This window comes from Parasteatoda tepidariorum, chromosome 2, assembly GCF_043381705.1.
Source record: "Parasteatoda tepidariorum isolate YZ-2023 chromosome 2, CAS_Ptep_4.0, whole genome shotgun sequence".
Lineage (NCBI taxonomy): Eukaryota > Metazoa > Arthropoda > Arachnida > Araneae > Theridiidae > Parasteatoda > Parasteatoda tepidariorum.
The window spans coordinates 52,792,585-52,802,217 of NC_092205.1; the positions used below are offsets into that span (position 1 = coordinate 52,792,585).

The 9,633-nt window shown below is 31.5% G+C and overlaps 1 protein-coding gene across 2 annotated transcripts in view; it reads right to left on the reverse strand.

The window, feature by feature from the left end:
• The window catches only part of LOC107446306 (protein C-ets-1), a 179,895-nt gene extending 172,977 nt beyond the window's left edge, over positions 1-6,918 (reverse strand). Inside the window, exon 1 of one of the 2 annotated variants that reach the window (XM_021145115.3) lies at positions 6,683-6,918. The gene's annotated coding sequence lies outside the window, so the exon portion shown is untranslated. The remainder of the gene's footprint in view (positions 1-6,682) is intronic. The other variant, XM_021145116.3, reaches the window with a different exon arrangement.
• Between the last annotated feature and the right edge of the window lie 2,715 nt (positions 6,919-9,633).

The following is a 9,633-nucleotide window of genomic DNA, read 5'->3' on the forward strand; positions in this document are numbered from 1 at the left end:
TTTTAACCCCTTAAAGTTAAAAGTTTAACCCTTTAGGTCTCTGCTCATTATTATTTTTACTCCTAAAATATCACTACTATTTTGATCAATAAAAAAATATATCACAACTATGATAATATGTATAATTAACTATGCTTTAGTTGAATTTATGAACTGTTAACAATTGTAACAAGTGCATGACTGTCAAAAATTGTTAATAACTAATATAATAACATATTTTTTTTCTAGTAGAAGATAGACTACTTTACTCGTCTGTCAATTAATACTAATACATTGGATTTTTGTTAGTTAAAAATAGTTAAATGAAAAATGTTACAATTGACCCCACTCTCCCCTATATCTCGAGAACTTTTTAAGCAAATTGAAAATTTCATAATTGAACACTCAGTTATGAAATTCGTTTGTCTAAAGATAATTTAATGCGAACAGTAACTCTTTTAGTAAATATTTATTATTTTATTTAATAAATCTTAAATTTCTTGAATTGTAAGTTATTTTTTTACATAATTTTAATGAAAATGTAAATTGATGTGGCGAAATACAAATTCTGGGGGAAATCAGTCGAATAGTTCCTGGAAATCGAAATTTGAAAAAGTCATAAATTTAAAACTTTGATTCCTCAGGATCTATTCGACCGATTTCGATCAAATTTTGTATTTTTCCACGTGAAATTGCATGCTTAAAAATATGTTGGAAATTGTATACCTTACAATTCAAAATTTTTTTCGACTTTTATAAAATAATAAAAAATAATAAACATTTACTAAAAGTAATTTTTTGTCTTCAAAATTTTTCAATTCGCTTAAAAACCTCTCGAGATATAGCGAAATAAGCGAAAAGTAAAATTAACATTAAGGAGCCCAAACTTTGGACCTTTCTCCTCACCAAACTATTAGGATCATATTTTCCAGATTGCGCTTGTCCCCTATAGTTTTGAATATCAAAAAATCGAATTCGTCGAAGAAAGGTATGTTTCTTCAGAGAAAATACGTTTTTGAGCCTGATTTTGTAACTTAAAATATCTTTTGTACTAATTAATTAGCATATTTGAGGTCACCCCCTTGAACAATTATGATTGAGTCCTAGAACATGAAGATCTGATCATTAGAACAAAAGTTATTCACAGTAGTCCATTAAATTTTTTGCGCACTGTACTTTGACATTTGTGCGTAGGCATTTGATGTCTAAAACCTCTGTGCTCACATTATAAATCACATTATTTCTTTTCAGTGTGCGCTGTAAAAAAAAAAACTCGGTAAATCTTTCCCCAGTATCAGATGCAAAGTTTCTGATTGTCCCAAAGTTTGGTTTAATGAAAGATTATTTAATTATACCATAAATGGATAAGAATGATCGATAAATAACTGGTGCAACTGACTGCACCAAAATTTCTTAAAAGGCCTAAAACTTTGACAGTGACTGTTATCTGAATATTTATTTAAGGACATGTTTTCTTTACAACACGGTCTCGGTGTATCGAGACGAACATTGCATTTTTTTTTCAAGTTTCAACTTACTTAGGTGAGTAAATGCTTCATTTGCATTAATTAAAATTCATTTCTTTTATGTTGCCTTTTTGAATTTTGTAACCTTCTATCGGTAAATAGCTTTTCTAATATTTTGATGATAGCTAAATACCAAATTATGGTGCAATCTTGCCCTGCATTTGTGCACTGTTGCAATAATGGTGCAACCTTTCCATGCTTTTGCAGTTTATACTAAAGGGTACATCTTAGAAATCCCGAATATTACAGAGAAAAATTCACTAAAAATACGAGTTCTAAATTTATAACACGAGTTCTAAATTTATGACATGAATGGTTTTTATTTGCATTCTCTTATAAAAAAAGAAAAAAAAAACCCTGCAAAACTACCCAATTCTAAATATTATCTAACATTGGCTACCAACTTCGCTAATAAAAATCTTGCTCAAATTTTTACATTAAAAAGGAGCGTTTCAAAAATAATTTTTAAATCTTACAGAGGAAAACCAAATATTTATTCGATACAAATAGTTTCTTAAGAGGTCTTCTTGTAATGGTTACATTTTGAACTGAGTTTTCCTTCCTTGGATTTTTTCTCCATGAAATGTTTTTACGATATGTTATTATTTTTCTTGAAATCTTATATGAAAATGTTTTAATATCTTTAATGTCACAAAAGGCAATTTAGAAATTAAATTTTCTTGACTTTTGGCACAAATTGTGTAAAGTAAGGCTTTTTCTTAAAATTTTAACTGCCAAAATCTATTTATGCCTTAAGTGTAACGCAAAGGTAAACATTTCCGCGAATACATATTAATAAGTGGTCTAACGTGACCAAAAAATTTGACCTTAAACTTGCGAGAAATTGAATTTTTTTCAAAAGTTGAAAAAGCAATTAACTACTTCTGTCAAAAGAGAACAGATATGATGACATTTGCTGTAAATGAAGCCACATGAAGATCAATTCTCAAATCAATAGAAACTTATTGAATTTCTGCTGAATGTAATCATAAATTTTACGTACCGTTGTGTAGTTGATTACGGAAACAATTTAATTTTATTTTATTACAATCGCTGAACAGTCCACCGAATTTTGAGTTTACGACTACCAATGTTCAATCCCGTAGTCTTATAATTTTGAACCCAATCCGGAAGACAGAGGAAGGATCAAGTATTTTGCCTTCGTGGAGGACTTCTTTAAGGAACCAACCCGCATTTGCGTTACATATAAAGGAAAATCACGCGAAACTCCCACGGTTAACCTGACGACAAGGAGACTCCAACCCGTGATCCGTCTGCCACTGCCTGTTTTACGTCCGTCTATTTTACGTCAGCACTGTGGTTGGTGAGAGCCTGGTGCGATCGACCAGCCTTCGCTGGGATTGGAGTCCGGGTCACCTCATTGGCAGGCGAGCACTCTATCCCCTAAGCCACCAAGGCTCAACGAAAACAATTATAACCGCCGATGAATAGCCGACTCAATTTTGAGTTTATGAATACCAATGTTCAGAGCCGCAATGGCTCAGGGGATACAGAGTTTGCCTTCCAATGAGGTGAACCGGGCTCAAATCTCAGTGATGGCTGGTCGAAACGAATCTGCATCCGGCTTGCACCGACCACAATGCTGAAGTGAAATATCCTCAGTGGTAGACGGATCATGGGTTAGAGTCTCACGGTCAGGCTAACCGTGGGAGGTTCTCATGGTCTTCCTCTCCATGTAGCACAAATGAGGGTTAGTTCCATCAAAAAGTCCTCCTCGAAGGCAAATTTCTCCCAATATTTGATCCAGGAGTTCCCTTGTCTTCTAGGTTGGGTTCAAAATTACAAGGTTACGGAGTTGAACATTAGCACTCATAAACTTAAAAATTGAGTCGGCTCTTCAACGACGGTTACAATATATATACATAAAAAACAATGTTCAATGGAAAATTGTTTTCAAAATAGTGGTTTTGGTCAGGGCATGAAATTTCGTTCCAAAGTTACTAGCCAGACTAAAATTTTTGCTCGCCAGTATTTAACATTCGTGAAAAATATGAACCATTTTTAAAATATTAACTGATGTATTGTGAAAAACTTTTTGATGGCTGAAATAAAAAAACAAAATCTGAGCTTAATCGAAATGTATTTATTGCATTAATAAGAATAAATCCAATTAAAGCTGTCATAAGATTTCAATGTTAAAAAAAAAAAAAAATGGTTTCCTTAAGTGAAAAATGTGTTACTGAAGATTTTTTGTTCCAAATAAAAGAAAAATGTCGTTGATGGACTTCAAAACACCTCCAGGTGCCTCTAGATTGAAGCAGGTTAATCTATATAGTTTACCTTGATAGATTTGTTAAAATAAGCATATGTAGTTAAATATAAATCTCGACAATTCAGAAGATGAAACTTATTCGCCAGCCTTAATTATTTAATCAGTAATGGAAAGCTGACGAGTGAAACTTGACGCCTAGTTTAGGTTTAATATAAACAGGGGTGATTGTGAGCACAACTCAAAAACCCTGAAAGTTTCTTGAGTAAAATCATTTAAAAAAATTAATAAATTAAAATTAATATCAATGACTTAAATTTTTGTCTTTATAAATTTAAGTCACTGATATTTTCAAAACATGAAATTCTAAATAAATTATATGCAGCATAATTTAAATGAATAATTATGAATAAGTTTACTTTGATCTCTAATTACATTTATTATTCTACCAGAAAAAATATTTACAAATGAAAAAAATGCCAAGTACAAATTCCAGTTCTAATGTTTCTAAATAAAATATACAAGAATTTTTAAGCATAAATGTAATCGATGATTTTTTGAAACTTCTGGACCTTGGATTTCCGGAAACTTCCGGATCGTGATTAGTAAAAAATCCGGTTTTTTTCCGGAGCACAATCATTTCTGTATAAATATATAAAGTTTACCCCGACTTCTGGGAAGGAAGTTAAATGGAAGTAAAACTTATATTTTTCTATCTAGACTTGTAAGATATTGTTTCGATGTATTATATTCTTATACGCTGAATAGAATGAAACCATATTCAGGTCGATAGAGCGTACAGTTCAAAAGTTATATAATTTTTTATGCATGAAGAAGCAGTTTTGTCCTTATACCGATTTTAGCGACTGGCGTTGCTATGTATTCGATTTTATATGCGATCATTTTATTCAGACTAAAACTAAGTTGATGGAATTGATAGTTTAGAATTTATGAAGGTTGTATGTATTCGATTTTATATGCGATCATTTTATTCAGACTAAAACTAAGTTGATGGAATTGATAGTTTAGAAGTTGTGAAGGTTGTATGTATTCGATTTTATATGCGATCATTTTATTCAAACTAANTCACATTTATTATTCTACCAGAAAAAAATATTTACAAATGAAAGAAATGCCAAGTACAAATTCTAGTTCTAATATTTCTAAATAAAATATACAAGAATTTATATGCATAAATGTAATCGATGATTTCTTGAAACTTCTGAACCTTGGATTTCCGGAAACTTCCGGATCGTGATTAGCAAAAAAATCCGGTTTTTTTTTCAGGAGCACAATCATTTCTGTATAAATATATCAAGTTTATCCCGACTTCTGGGAAGGAAGTTAAATGGAAGTAAAACTTTTACTTTTCTATCTAGACTAGCAAGATATTGTTTCGAGTTTCGGATGTATTATTTTCTAAATAGAATGAAACCATATTCAAGTCGATAGAACGTACAGTTCAAAAGTTATATAGTTTTTTATGCATGAAATGCAGTTTTGTCCTATCACCGATTTTAACGTCTGACATTGCTATATAGACAAACAATGTATTCGATTTTATATGCGATTATTTGATTCAGACTAAAACCAAGTTGATGGAACTAATAGTTTAGAAGTTATGTGGGTTTTACGCATGAAATAAATGTAATTTCCATCTCATATCTGTCAGATTTACAAATAGGTATAATTTCAATGTAATAAAATATTATAGTTTTTGTGCCTAAAATGTTTTTATAATTTTTCGAACTTTTAATTTATTTATCTCTTGATAGATTTAATTAAAACAGTTAAATCTATCAAGAAGTGTAGCAATGTCTTTCTTGACTATATTTAACAATATCAGGGGCATAAAGAGGTACGAATACAAAATTGTTCTATTTTTATAACTTTTTTTTCCAGCCGCATTGACTTGGGTATAAATTCCACCAAATAAAAAATGAAAATCTGACATTTTAAAAGATGCTCTCATTCAGTGACTTCAAATTAAAAAACCCTTCCAGAAACCCCCGGTGCTGGATGACTCCTGGGGTGGGGTTCTAGTTCGGGGGAGAGGCTCGGGTTTGGTATCATTAGAGAGATTTTTCAGCATCAATGAAGTTGATTTTAAACAATTTTGATGCCATCTTCATATTGCAGTTATAATTTCACCTTTGAATTAAAATACAATAACCTGTATGCCAAAATCGGGTTTCTTTTTTAAGGTTTTGAAGTTGGTTTCCCCGATACCATCAGGAGGTGAGATTGGGGAATAGAGTTTATTAGTATTGAATCTTTAAGAAATATTAGGTTTATTTTTTCATTTATTTATCAAAAACCTATATTGTCACATGAGAGCTCAGATAATAATTTCAATAGTAAATCTTAAAAATAAATTGTTTTACATCAGTTCTAAAAACAAATTTTAAATTTAACAGCTATTATATTGCTCCACTCTTAAAAATTACATATAGACAAAAAAAAAAAAAAAAAAAAAAAAAAAAAAAAAAAAAAAAAAAAAAAAATCAATAATAATGTACTTATGAAATATTATCAGGGATTAAGCTGTATTAAAAACGCAATTTGCGATAATTGAGAAAAAAAATATTGTTAAATTTAGATGAAATTCGATCTCCTGGTTTCTACAAATAAAATGCAATTAAGCATTTCGAAGCAATATGCAAATAATAATAATTATATATATATAACACCTTTTAATAACTAAACTTTATAACGATTTATAAAATAATATGCTTCTTCTCCACCCATTTCCTTGAAAATAAACACAACTTCTAAAAATTTAAGTGTGAATCAAAATAATTCGAGGTTGGAAATAATAAAAGCAACATTTGTCAGTAACAAATTGAGCAACATTTTTACATCATTATTAATTTTAAATATCAAAGCTACAAGATCATTAGCATCACATTAAATTAATCAACTAAACATGCACACAAAAAAAACTTACTCATAATAAAATCGGTGCTTAAAGCATTTCGGCAGAACTTCACATTTCAATTATAAGACAAAACATGTAAGGGCCATAAAAATACTCAAGGACATTTCCACATAAACAACAGTGTCCATGTGGAAGCAGTTATTGAAGAACGATTTCAAAAGAATCGCAATTCTATTAATCAATCACAGTTTCAAAGATCCAACAAAAGTAAACATTCGGATGAGCCGGTTAACGGAGAAAATCGTGCTCGTCCTCAATCAACCGCGGAATCTTGAGGATGGTCCCTCATTGGCCAGAAAGTAATGAATGAAAGGGTGGGTGGCGTCCGTAGTGTTACGTCAGGAAGCTCGTTGTAATTCCTCCGTGAGAATCTTCAGAGCTTGCCAGACACAAACGACGATACCGCAACTACAGATTTCTATTTCAGATTATCTGTGGTTTTCTCGGTCATTCTGTGTGAATGAGTTTTTTTCCTACTACTGTTTCAGTTGGGAGAGTTTTATTTTTGGTGTTGGTGTCTATTCTGATATCTGTATTTTTTTTAAAAAGTGGCTGTTTTTCTGTTTTCGAAGCAAAATTGTGAATTAAAGATACCTCGTTTTAAGTCGATTCAGGACCGTTGAAACCCTAGACACAACTTGTCCTTAAGAATATCACGGGAGAAATGTTTCGTTGCAAATTTTCTTTCAACTTCATAACACATTTAAAATATAGAAAAAGGAAGCTCAGGCAAACCTAGAGTTAGCCATAAAGTTTCAAGTACCGAAAAAACGTTTTTAAAATATCCAAATGAAAATAAATTATGAGAGGATAACTAAGTATAACTCAATGGGGAAGTTCTCTTGCAATAATTTGTTTGTATTTTGATACCTGAAATTTTTTTTTCAGTGATTGAAACTTTATGACTTACACTAGGTTTGCCCTTTTTCTTTCTTTTAAATTAGTAAGAGAATTTGCGACGAAAAGTTTCTTCCGTGGCATGTCGTCCTCTTAAGGTCTTAACGGCCACGAGCAAACCAATATCATACCTATTAGCTAGAATGCATTTTCAAATTTCTAACTATGCTGCCAGGGATGCAAATTATAAAGACAAATTTACTACAAACTTAGTTTGTAAAATTACGTAATTACAGTAAAAATAACCATATAAATATTGTAAAAATAACAAAATTTAAAATGTATTGATTTTAAATTTAATAAACAGAAGTCAAAACTCGTGAATTAAACTTATTCTTGGTGGTTCTTGGCAATCTTCCGCTTTCCTGGAGGCACTAGAATTGAGTTGTAAGCAGAGTTGAATAGTACATGATCCGGATATCAGCTATACTTTGCCCAATTCAAGCCGTGATGGCTCAGGGGATAGAGCTTTCGCCTTTCAATTAGGTGAAATGGGTTCGAATCCCAGCGATGACTGGTGGATACGAATTCCGCCCCCAGCAATCACCAACCACAGTGCTGACGTAAAATATTCTCAGTGGTAGTTGGATCAAGGGTTAATAGAATCCCCTTGCCATCAGGCTAACTGTGAGAGGTTTTCTCTCCATGTAACGCAAATGCGGGTTACTCATCTCAAAAAGTCTTCAACGAAGGATTGAATTCAAAATTACAAAGCTATGGAACTGAACATTAGTAGCCGTAAACTCAAAATTGGGTCGGCTCATCAGCAACGGTTATAAAATATATTCGTTGCCAAGGAGCAGTGGTCGCTCAGGGGATAGAGCGTTCGCCTTCCGGTGAGTTGTAGCGGGTTCGAACCCCAGCGACGGCTGGTCGATACGAATTCCGCACCGACCACAGTAGTGACGTAAAATAGATGGGCGTAAAACGGTGCATGAGTCCCCTTGCCGTCAGGTTAACCGCTGCAGTTTTCCTCTCCATGAAACACAAATGCGGGTTAAATCCATTAAAAAGTCCTCCACGAATTCAAATTTCTCCCTAAGTTCCCTGTTCTTCTGGATTGGGTTCAAAATTATAAGGCTACGAAGTTGAACGTAAATCGGTAATGGACAATTACAGCATCTTTTAAATTATTTTATTTTCAATTCCAATTTTTAGGAAATTCTCTACTGAAACCGAAAATCAGATAGCTTTTTTTTCACCAAATGTTCATTTACTTAATTATTAAACATTTAGATTGCCCAAAAAGGCCTCCGTAACTGATGTAATCAAAAACAATCCCTGATTGGTTATGACGTCACATGTGCTGAATGGAAATGAGCGGCCTCGATCCGCTAAGGCTATTTTAATGCTCTTTTAGTTGTGATATCACTTATATCGTATGAACAACCTTTGAAAATTATTAGTAAAATTTTTTTAGAATAAATTTAGGGTTTTGAGAGTGTGTGCAAAATGAAAGAAAGATTTTTAAAACCTTAAACTGTTTATTTATCACTAAAATATCTGAATAAATAATTATGCAGCTCTTCACAGAGAATGAACATATCTTTTCGGCTGAAATCAACGATGTTAAAATTCAAAGAAAATCTTTTTTTTCACTTATTTTTAAATTAAAATAATGCTCCATTACTGCCTTATTACTCAATTAAAATCAGTCGCCGATTCAATAGAAATAGTATACATTTAAATATAGGGTGGATGATTTTATGGTATTGCATTAAAACAAATTAGTATTTTCATAAATCGAGTCCACTGAAAAATATCAATCCATCATCGTTACAATCTTTGCGCTAATGTTCAACAATTCAAGTTATGTAATTTAATTTTGCTTTTTCCTTTTTTTTATTTTTAACTAGAGTCGAATGATTTTCTTTTTAAATAATTATTTACTATTCAGTTTTTTTTTTCAACTATGGATTAAATATTTAAATACACGTTAAGTCTTATATTTATTATTCTTTGAGTAAATAAGAACTTTGCTCCAGTTAGAAATTATTTTTACTCATAAATTTTAAATCCTGTTTCTGCAATATAGTTTTTACAAAGTATGGCTATGGTTAATT